Source organism: Podarcis raffonei, chromosome 8, assembly GCF_027172205.1.
Source record: "Podarcis raffonei isolate rPodRaf1 chromosome 8, rPodRaf1.pri, whole genome shotgun sequence".
NCBI lineage: Eukaryota > Metazoa > Chordata > Lepidosauria > Squamata > Lacertidae > Podarcis > Podarcis raffonei.
In genome coordinates this window covers 22199449-22211435 of record NC_070609.1, presented here as the reverse complement: position 1 = coordinate 22211435, position 11987 = coordinate 22199449, and the positions used below count along the sequence as shown (strand labels likewise).

Below are 11987 nucleotides of genomic sequence, written 5' to 3'. Positions count from 1 at the left end.
ACTGTGTGTGTGTGTGTGTGTGTGTGTGTGTGTTTGAGAGCGGGAGAGGGACTGTCCTGCTAACAGCACCGTCTTAGATATATCTACTCAGAAGCCAGCCCCTCTGAATCAAATCTGGCTTACTCCCAGGTAGGTGAGTACGCAGCATGGCAGTCGGAGGGCGTTTCTGGACTGTCGCTGTCTTTGGGTGGAATTCATAGCACGGACCAACCAATTATACTCAGCAAACAGGGAAGGGCTGCAGCTCAATGGCAGAACGTCTGGTTTGCACACAGAAGGTCAGGTGGACCTTCTGCCAGGTGGAGCTGAGAGACACCCCCAGTCTGAAACCTGGAGAGCTGCTGCCAGTCAGTGTAGACAATGTTGAGCTAGATGGACCCTTGATCTGACGCGGCTTCCTGCGTTCCTGTGGCCTGAACGAGGGTCATGGCTGGGTGGGGATTGGAACTCGCAGCATGCTGGCTCTCTCCCTTTGCATGTTGTTGGTTCTTGACCCCACTATCAACATTCCGTCACCCCTTACCCGTGTGTAAATATAGACATATTCTGGTCAACTGAGGACAGCACTTTGTGCCTCTGATCTGTGAAAGAGCATGCCACAATCAACTTGTCGGCTTTGTTTTCTGAAGGTGCTGCAAGCAGTTCTCAAGTGATGTTTGCAAGGAGGTGGGTGGGCCCTTGTTGAAATCCCCAAGCCCCACTCCCTGACTCTCACCTATTGATGGGTCAGTGCATTTGGCTCTTAACCAGAAAGTTGGTGGTTTGAGCCCACCCACCCAAAGGTGGAGTCCTGCATTGCAGGGGGTTGGACTAGATGACCATTGGGGTCCCTTCCAACTCTACAATTCTGTGATTCTGTGTTTCTTCTGCCATAGCCTTTGCAACACAGCAGTGGATTAAAGGCCTGCAGATAGGCGTTTTTCAGACATTCAAGTTGATAGGTGTTGGGGCTACATTCATAAGAACAGCCTTTGCCAAGCTGGTGCCCTCCACATGTTCCCATCAGCCCCGGGTTTATTAGGGAATGCATTGTGTTAAAGGGATGGGGAGCCAGTCGCGGCAATCTCACCCTCCAAAAAAACCTGTACTGAATTTGAGGTCCCCAAAAGAGCTGCTATTCTGTGCACATGTCCCTATTTGCATCTCCCTTCTGTCCTCCTGAGTCTCTTTAAGAGAGTTTTGACTGAAATACTTAAGGAGGCATCATTTAAAACAGGGATAGTAAAACCCCTGACCCATGGGCCTCCTCCCCTCCCCACAACACACAGCCATATTAAGGTCTCCCAAGACCTCCCCAAAATTTAGTTGAATTAATAGCAGCCATTAATTATAATTTAAGTTCAATCATTTTAATTAATGTACACGGGGCTGCAAAATCCCACTCACTCCCCCCCCCTATTTCTGCAAAGTGAACCCCCTTGGGCATAAAAAGGTTAGCCACCCCTGATTTAAAATATTGACACCCACTCAGCATTTCCTCATAGGCTTCAATGTGGTCCATATCAACCAGCCACAGGGCATGAGAGGGGTGGACTGGCGGTGGCACTGCATTCCCCAGAATGGGGATGAGGCAAGGCAGCAGTGAGGTCATGGCCAACACGGAGCTGCCATGACCATTGCCCTGCGCCATCCCAGCAACCACAGCATCACCGATAGGGTACTGCTAGCAGGTGGTGCTGTGGTCTAAAGCACTGAGCCTCTTGGGCTTGCTGATCAGAAGGTTGGTGGTTTGAATCCCCACGACGGAGTGAGCTCCCGTTGCTCTGTCCCAGCTCCTGCCAACCTAGCAGTTCAAAAGCATGCCAGTGCAAGTAGATAAGTAGGTACCACTGCAGCAGGAAGGTAAACGGTGTTTCCGTGCGATCTGGTTTCTGTCACGGTGTTCCATTGTGCCAGAAGCAGTTTAGTCATGCTGGCCACATGACCCGGAAAGCTATTTGTGGGCAAACGCCGGATCCCTCAACCTGAAGCGAGATGAGCGCCACACTCTATAGTCGCCTTTGCCGGAACTCAACCATCCGGGAGTCCTTTACCTTTTTAGTGCTCTGCCATTCATGCAGCATTCCTGCTTCCAATAAAATGAAGCAAAGCACAATGAAAACGGCAATGGTTATAAAAGGAACAAACAACAGTAAAAGCCAAGGGCAGGCAGAAGCATCATAAAACATCATTAAATGCCACATGTGTCGGTGTGGGTGGTGGTGGGAACTAATGTAAAAAAACAAAGAAGGATTGTGTAGAACTATAGAAGAGCTTTGTATTCTGTTTCTAGATCCATCTCATAGAATTGCAGAATTGGAAGGAACCCCCAGGGTCATCTCGTCGAACCCCCTGCAATGCGGGAATCTCAACAAGAAGTCCCCCATACAATTTGAAACCATACCAGACCCTGTTTAGCTTTGCAAATGTGCTGGCAGATTTATTGCTGCACCACTAGGAGGATAGCCTAGGCCAGGCATCCCCAAACTTTGCCCTTCAGATATTTTTGGGACTACAATTCCCATCATCCCTGACCACTGGTCCTGCTAGCTAGGGATGATGGGAGTTGTAGTCCCAAAACATCTGGCGGGCCGAGTTTGGGGGTGCTTGGCCTAGATTATGGATGGGAAACCTCTGGTCCACTGGGAGTCAAATTAGGCCTGTGAGGCCATCAGTCTAATACATGGGGCATGATGATAGCTGCTGGGCAGGGTTTCATTCTGTGTTGGGAACTGGCACACGCGGCTAAAGCAGCAAAATTTAACCTCTGGCTAATCTGCCAATTCTAGATGAACACTGCTCTCTCTACTGTGTTTAGCTTGATGCCTCTCCCCACTCGGCTGGCTGGAAGCAAAAGAGCACAGAGCTCCTGCGCCTTTAATAGCTACAACCGCTAAAATCCCCTTATCTACACAATTCTTAAAGGTGCAGGAGCAACAGACACAGCCTTGATTCAGAGTTATTGCTTGTGCACATAGGGACTCTGATGTGCACATACGGATCCCATGAACAAGCTTTGGATTGGTCGGACTGTGGGAAACTAATTGTTGCCATGAAGGTAGTCTCTGATGCGACAATCTTCTTTCGGACAGAAGAGTGACTGCGATTATTTATTCAACGGGTTTCTGCAATGCCACCAGACTATTTAGGGCATGTTCCTTTCCCAGCAAGGTCACTCTGTCCTGCTGACCCTGCCAAAGGCTGCTTTCCCAGTGCTGGCTCCTGGCCCACTGGTGGAAAGAGACGCCAGGTGGCCTCAGTCCATATTGCTACCGATTCCTGCACAAGCCATGCTGTCTAGTAGCTGCAGAGCAACATGGCTCCCGAAAGCACTGCCCACCCTGTTCAACTTGGGCCTGTGGTCACCTAACTCAGCACTAAGAGCAGCAATAACGGTTCCTGGATCTGACTTTGATACTGAAATCTGAGTTGTGTTAGGGGGCTAAGTATTGCATGGAATGTGGTCTGTGTTACATTCAATAATGTCAGCTTTCTCAAGCTCATGCTTAGAGTTGTCCGCCTCGCCTTAATGTTTTGCAACTTCTGCAATCCACCAGAGACAGGACTGGCCCAAGACATTTTGCCACCTGAGGCAAATCAGAAAATAGTGCACCCACCCTGGGAATTGTAGTTTGTTAAGGATATGTAATAATAATAATTTATTATTTGTACCCCGCCCATCTGGCTGGGTTTCCCCAGCCACTCTAGGCGGCTTCCAACTAAGATTAAAAATACATTAAAATGTCACACATTAAAAACTTCCCTGAACAGGGCTGCCTTCAGATGTCTTCTAAATGTCAGGTAGTTGTTTATCTCTTTGACATCTGATGGTAGGGCGTTCTACAGGGTGGGTGCCACTACTGAGAAGGCCCTCTGCCTGGTTCCCTGTAGCTTTGCTTCTCGCAGTGAGGGAACTGCCAGAAGGCCCTTGGTGCTGGACCTCAGTGTCCAGGCTGAATGATGGGGGTGGAGACGCTCCTTCAGGTATACTGGGCCGAGGCCATTTAGGGCTTTAAAGGTCAACACCAACACCTTGAATTGTGCTCAGAAATGTACTAGGAGTCAATTTAGGTCTTTCAATGAGGATGCTTCATGAGAAGCAGTAAGAGCTCTGAGCCGAGAATGGCACACCCAAGCCAGTGGCCAAGGGTGACAAACAGGAAGAGCAGTGGCTGGGGGCTGTGCACTCTGCCACTGGCCTGTGTTGGCCTCTGTGGGGAACCCATGACCTGAGGTGACTGAAGACAGCCTTGGGGGGCCGCCGGCCTCAGAGCCCTGCCCAGGAGGGCAGCAGCAAGTTCCTCATAGTGCTGCATTCACAGCCAAAGGAGAAGTGGCAAAGGTGCATGAGGACACCCCTCTTCTTCTTGATCTGCCACCCCTCTCATCTGTCCCCAGCACTGTTGCACTGCTTGAGGTGACTGCCACAGCAACCAGGTGACCTGGATAACCAATAGAGTTGGGGAACCCAAGGTTTAGAGGCCATGTGTCATGGTCCAGTCTACGGGCGATCGAAGTCCCATCTGGGGACATCAGGACAGGGGGAAAGATGACGAGGTGGGAGCAGGAGCAAGAGTCCAGAAGCCAAGGGTCTGAGAGTCGAGAAGCAAGGAGTCAAGAAGATGAGTTCTAAGGATCAGGAAGCAAGGAGCCAAACGCAGCAAGGCAGGAAATGAGTTGCTGTGGCAAAGAGCCAAAGGGAAATGCTGACCTTGTATCCCTTCCCAGCTCTTGCCACCAGGTGCAGTGAGTTACCAAGTGGGTAACTCACCTGTGCGGCCGTGCCTTGCCTCTCCAGAACAAACTTAGGAAGGCCCCAGTCCTGCAAAGCCCTACTAGTCACAGAGCCTGGCTCCTGCATGCACTCCTGACACCATGTGTCTTGCATATCTGGCCTTGGGGACTCTCCTTAGGCCACACACATCACTTTTCTCCACAAGCAGTAGGGTAGGATGGCAGGGGCGGGGGTACGCTGGGCAGCACTGAGGCTGCAGGGCACAGGAGACGCTGTCCAGGGTGCCCACGATCTCCCCCCCAAAAGCTTGGGTGATCTTGGGTGTTGGTGGGGCACACTCCAAGTGCTGGTAGGGGTTGTTCTGCCAGTGTCCTCAAGTGCTTCTGTCCTGCCGGATTGTGTCCTAGCACTGGAATAATGTCTCTTGCATGGCATGATGGATGGTGAAGAGGTGGGGGTGTTTAGAAATCCACAGCTTTGGTGTTGCCTGCTGTACCAAATGAGAGGAAAACCCATTGCTGCACCCACTGTTACCTCTGGTGCTGCCTGCTACTGTTGTGTGGCCCCTGGAAGATTGTTCATGAGTGAACGTGGCCTTCAGGCTCAAAAAAGTTCCCCACTCCCTGCAGGAGAGACTTTGCAGGCACTATATAACTGCTTCTCCAGGTTTGGAGGCCTAGTTGTGCCCATGTCATCTACCACTGACCTTTTAAATTCTTGTCTGCCTGTGTTAGATTCGGACCTTGCAACCAGCCGCAATGCCCATCTGCTATATATTTTGGCAAGAGGTGTGTCTGTCTGTCCACCTCTGTTCCCTATGGGTCCTCGATATATTTTCGTCAAACTTGGCACGAGGGTTCCTGAGGTGGGGGCAGCAGTCTCTGTTGACATTTGGAAGGCGGGTGCCATTTTGAATCAAGATGGCAGACCAAAACATCACTTAGGCATGACTTCAACCATTTTTTGGCATAGGTTTGTCCAAGAGTTCCTGAGGTAGGAACAGCCGCTTTATCGTAGTTTGGATGCCAGGAGCCATTTTTGAATCAAGACCAAATCATGGCTTCGGCATGATTTCACCCACTTTTTGGCATGGTGGGCCAAAACTCACAAATCATACTACCCATTGAAAAATCAGATTTTTTTTGGTTTTCTTTAACTACCCCAGGTAGTGGCAAGCACTCTCTGCCAGTCTATAAAAACTGAGACCCACAACACAATGTTGCAGCACGAAGTGCTGCTTTTCAGGGTGACAGCCAGCCATATCTTATTCCATATTCTATTCTGTTCTCCCCTCCCCAGATTTTCCATTCCTCTTCCTCCAACAGCCAGCCAGCATTCTGTGACCACTGAACGCACTTCCCCTTATTTATCTTATACCCCTCCTCCATTATCCCTTGTTCATGAGTTTGGGCTACATAAGGATTCCTCCTTGAGGAACTGAATTCACTCTTAGCAATTTGTATAGGATTGCTAATTGTGTAGGCTGGTGTTCAACAGGTTCCGATGCCGTTGTGTTCCATAGCGAAGCTCACTCTGCAAATTCTGGTTTGTGCAGAGCTTTCTTCTGCCTCTTCTGGCATAGTTACTTTTTAACACCCCTGCCCACTTGAACAAAATAATTACACAACACGACCAGCGAGAACCGCAGTTGAAGTGGCTGCTAGCAAGGTAATGGGGGCACTGGAAGGAAGTCAAAGGGCATTTGTACTACTGCCCAAACTATTTCCTTGCTCAGCACATTGTCCTCTTGGACATTGCTTGACCAAGGTGGTTTGGAATTGGCCCAAACCTGGATGTGAGGGCGATCTGGCTGCGACATCTGTCATCCCATTGATCGCCAGGGTTGGAATTGGCCCATACCTTGGCTATGGGTGGTAGGAGAGACTGCTGATTATGTTGATCATGCTGTCTGGGGCTGATGGGAGTTGGAGTCCAACTACACCTGGAGACTATTGCAGTGGTACCTCGGGTTAAGTACTTAATTCGTTCCGGAGGTCCGTTCTTAACCTGAAACTGTTCTTAACCTGAAGCACCACTTTAGCTAATGGGGCCTCGTGCTGCTGCCGCACCGCCGGAGCCCGATTTCTGTTCTTATCCTGAAGCAAAGTTCTTAACCTGAAGCACTATTTCTGGGTTAGCAGAGTCTGTAACCTGAAGCGTATGTAACCTGAAGGGTCTGTATCCCAAGGTACCACTGTACTGGTTTGGTGAGTGGGAGCCACATGTTGAAAGCAGCTGCAGTTGAAAGCAGCTACTAATCTCCAATGTCCTGTGCTGCAGCGCCACCCTCGTCACGTCCAGAAAAGGTACTGCAGCTCATCCGTTGAAACCAATGGAAGCCTAGTAAAATGCTTTATTCTGAGACAAGCCTCTCATACACCCAGCTTGGTGTAATCTAATTTCAGACAGCAGTCTCTCCCAGTCCTATCTGTAGGTGGCAGGGGTTAGACCAAGGACCACGCGAAACAGATGCTCCACCACTGAGTGACAACCGTTCCATGGGAATCAGTATGTGTCATGGGCCAGGAGTCAGCTTCACCTGCCGAACAGCAGCCTGAAGGTGGGGGGAGAAGAAGGAGTGGCTCCATCTGCAGCTGATCAGCCTCCAAGGATGTGAAGGCACTGACAAGAACTAGCTGGTCCCAGCCTCCTTTCCCTTCAGGCTGCTGTTCAGCAGGTGAAGCTGACTCCTGGCCCATGAATGACACTATGACTCTGTAGAACTATTCCTGCAGGCTTGATGGCTAAGTCTGAGAAACACAGGGACTCTGAGAATGGCAGACGAAATTAATGGACTATGCAGAATTGGACAAAATGACAGGAAGGATTTGAAACCTGCGGGACCAGAGATTTACAGAAGATTGGAAGAAATATATGAAGTAGTTGAAGAGCAATTGTAGCCAACAAATTACGCTAGTAGGACTACAAGAAGTTTTGTAGGGAGAAATATACGAAATGTTACAAAGTAGAAAAAGATAAGAGATATTGGTAATGAGTTTTAAATGTAATAGGGAAAGTAAGAAATGCATCCTAAGAGATTAGATTGGAACATTTTCAGACAGGACTGATGGAAGTAAAAAAATTGAATAAGATGTAAAAGTATGTTTAATTACTGTTGAAAATGGTATGTTAAAAAACTAATATATATGTGAGAAACACAGGAACTCTGCTTTGCCTTGGTAATCTGGCCACATCTCTCTCCATCCTCCCTTAAAAGCTGTGCCTGGGCAGGTGGCCTAGGGAGAGTCTCAAGAGGCCTGGAAGGGTAGTTTGACCCCTGGGCCTGAGGTACCCCAATCCTTCACTAAATAAAAGCAAAGGCGTTTTTGCATTTCTATCTAGTAAGCTGTAGTTCATTTTGGGCCGTAGGCTTTGATGCTTGATCATTTGTGCTTCTCTCATGGCTGGATGATACAGGTATGGTTTGTGGGAAATGTAGAGGGAGGGTTCCCGTAGGATTGGAGAGCTTGATACTGAGGCTCCTAAGGAAGAGCCATGCCACCCTCTCTAGCCCCACATCCCTTTCCAGGGCCATTGGAGTCTATCTCTGACACTTGTATGGCGTTTACCATGTCACCCACCCTGGAGCTGTCCGATGCTGGGTGTAGACCTGCCTCCCTAGGGTACTAACGCACAGAGCAGAATAGCTAAAAAACCTCCGATTTGAGTTACATTTCGGAATTAAAACCAGAAAGTAAAACCAGACAGTTGTTGGAATGGTGGAAGTTTAATGAGCAGTATTAGCATGAACAGATCCTCACTAAACACGAGTGCTTTATAACTCTAGAAACTGGGGCAACCCACTTTTCTACAACATGTCCGTTCCATCTCTGAATTTTTGAATAATCTTTGCCCCGGAGGAAACCAGTCCAATGTTCTTAACAGAGGTGTGTGGGAATGAAAGCTCATCAATGTGGTGGATTTTGGGAACAGGAAGAGGTCTTTTGGGGGGGCAGCCTTTGTCTATATTTCCATTCTATCCCTTGTCTATGTTTCCACTCCCTTGTGTTTAAGCCATTGTTCTGATGCAATGGGAGGCAGGGTAATTACCTGCCAATTACTGGGATGGCAGCTATATGATAATCAGGACCATATGGACTCTGTGCTTTAAATATCTATACTACTGGAAATCTTTCTGACCCTCCCTCCTGCAATTGTAATAGTTTCTCAGGCGTTGCCTGGACCTTTTTAAAACCTGTCTTTGCTCCAGCACTCAAAGGATAGAGGAAAAGGGAGAGGGAACACCTAACAGAAGTCACACACCCTGATAATCACCTCCAAATTTTAGCAGAATGCCACCCTGTGACCTTCCAAAATATAGTAGCTGGTGTGTGTGTGTGTGTGTGTGTGTGTGTGTGTGTGTGTGTGTTTGTCACCTAAGGGAAGATGGTGAGACCCTTCTGTCATTTCTATAACGTGAGCATTGCTTCACAACCATGAGGACTTGAAACTTGAGTCCTTCCCTTTAAAGAAAGCTGATATTTTCAGAATGAGCTCAACATCAAATTCTACACAGACACCAACCCATATATGCCCATGAACCAAGTAGTTACTAAGATGCAACAAGACGTTTTGCCATCTTAATGTTTTGAATTCCAAATTCATCTTCCTGAAGACCAGGTTGGTAGTGCCATTATATTTCTTTCCTTTTTGAGAGGTTGGAGCAATTTTGTTCCTCAAACCACCGAAATTTCCTAAGTATACAGGACATAATTGCACTCTTGGTGGGGGAATCAACCGGGATGGTGAATAAGCTGATACCACATCTTGCCCCTTACATTTGTGTGTGAAAAAGAATACTGGATCTGTTGGTGAAAAAACGACAACACCAAATCCCAAATCCCAAATCAATAAGTCGTTTCCCCAAACATCACAGTGAAGAATGCACTCTCTGAAGAAGAAGAAGGAAAGAACACCTTGGATCCTTTAATAACCTTCAGGATCCTCTAAGGGATAGCAAGTGTACAGTTAGGGAAGGGGGGGTCTATTTCAGGGTCAGAGAACATGCTTTGCATGTCAAAGGTCACAGATTTAACCCTCAGCATCTCCAGATACAGCTGACAAATATGCTCATCCAAAAACCCTGGACAGCTGCTGCCAGTCAGTGTTGACAATACTGAGCTGGCTAGAACCAATAGTCTGTGTTGATACAAGGCTCTCTAGGTCTTTCAACAGACCCTCCATTTCCTCTTCTTTCGCTCCCCTCAAGTCCCACAGAAAAATATGGTCCCTTCAAGGTTCTGCCCTCATCTTTGTAAAACAGATGGCTGTGGAATCCCTCCAGTCTTCCTCTGCCAGTCCATGCCTAGAGATGTAAGACAGCCTTGCTGGGTCATCCCACACAAACACACACACAACTTCAGGCAAACCTCTTCTGATACTGGGAAGTCCTTCCATGTCCTTTGTGGCTTCCGATGCCTCCACGAGGAGGGGTTAAGAGGTATCTTTCAGCTCTGGGCTTTGAGGTACTGGTGGGGGCACCTCTGTGGTTGGCGACTGCATTTCTTGAGACCTGTCTGGGATTGGGGAGGGGAGGTGGGGAGAGGGTCAAGCAAAGAGACAAGATCAGCCAAGGAGCAGCCAGGAAAAAAATGTGAATTTCAATTAAAGATGCAAGGAGGGAACAATGTTCCATCTCGGCCTGTGATGTTTCTATTCTGCTGCAATTTGGCTCCTGCTAAAACCTGTATTATGCACCTCACCATCTCCTGCAGTGGAAACAGATTTTTAATTACATAATTAATCTCTGTGGCGAATAAGGCTGTAGCTTGATGGTAAGGTCTAGGACACTAGGTTTAGGATGCTGGAAGATTTAGGACAAATAAACGAAAGTACTTCTTCATACTGTACATAGTCAAACTATGGAATTTGCTCTCCCAGGAGGCAATGATGATGTCAGGGATGGGACTCAAGAAGGTGAGGGAGAGGAGGAATGGTGGAGATCACCTGCCCCCTTCTTCTGACGCTGAGGGAGAAGAGAAATGTAGCTTTGATTTACAGCAGGAGTTTGAGGAGTCTGAGGGAAGTCCCAACTCAGAGATAGGCGAACAAAAGAGTTGGGCAGTGTTAGAAGAAGGAGAGTGGGGAAGGACTGGGGCAGGGCAGCCAGCTGACATGTTGTCACTGGAAAGTATTTCTGATCCCCCTTCTCCCAGAACACGACATTCATTAGGAGTAAGGAACAAAGGACTCAAAGGCATTTGACCAGAAGTGGCCACTGTAAGGGAAGGGGCTGTTGATAGGAAGGAGGGAGGAGGAGCCCAGTTTGGAGCAACGCCATTGTTAAGGCTTGTTGCTTTCTTTTGTCTCTCCCTATTAGGTAAAGGTAAAGGGACCCCTGACCATTAGGTCCAGTTGTGGCCGACTCTGGGGTTGCGGCGCTCATCTCGCTTTCTTGGCCGAGGGAGCCAGCGTACAGCTTCCGGGTCATGTGGCCAGCATGACTAAGCCGCTTCTGGCGAACGAGAGCAGCGCACGAAAACGCCGTTTACCTTCCCACCAGAGCGGTACCTATTTATCTACTTGCACTTTGACGTGCTTTCGAACTGCTAGGTTGGCAGGAGCAGGGACTGAGGAACGGGAGCTCACCCCATTGTGGGGATTCGAACCATCGACCTTCTGATCAGCAAGTCCTAGGCTCTGCGGTTTAACCCACAGCGCCACCCGCGTCCCATGTCTCTCCCTATTAGGATGGAATAAAACTCATTAAAAAGGACTCTCCTTGTTTTCTCTACTCTTGCTGTAACCGGAGGAGGAATAGCTTTCCCGAAGCCTTGGCAGAGCCTTGACAGATGACCACCAACTTGGATGGCGTTAAAATAGGATTAGACAAATTCATGAAGGAAGGGACTAGCAATAGCTACTACCCATGATATTTATGCCCTGCCTCCGCAGTTGTAGGCCTCAATGCTTTTGAATAACAGCTGCTGGAAACCATGCAAGGAGAGAGGGCTCGTGTGCTCATGTTCTGCTCACTGGTTTCCCTCAGGCATCTGGTTCGGCACTGTGAGATCAGGATGCTGGACTTGATAAGCCTCATGCAGCAGGCTATTTTTATGTCCTTGCACAAGCCGTTTCATTTGCATGCAAGAAGTTGCAGGTTCGGCAATCTCATTACTGAGTAGGTTTTGTCAGGAGTTCATCCTACACTTGAGTAGGGCCATGGCAGAGACACATGCCTGACTGGCATGTTCTCTCCCTCCTGGTCGATCGTTCAGGAGCTTCAAAAGCCTTTTTCTGCCTGAACATCACAGCGACCGATGTCAACAGACAC

General features: G+C 48.5%; 1 long non-coding RNA gene across 1 annotated transcript in view; it reads right to left on the bottom strand.

Moving 5' to 3' along the window:
- LOC128418630 (uncharacterized) overlaps window positions 1–11987 on the bottom strand; it is a 79648-nt gene that overhangs the window by 14071 nt on the left and 53590 nt on the right. The gene's annotated exons all lie outside the window — the stretch shown is intronic.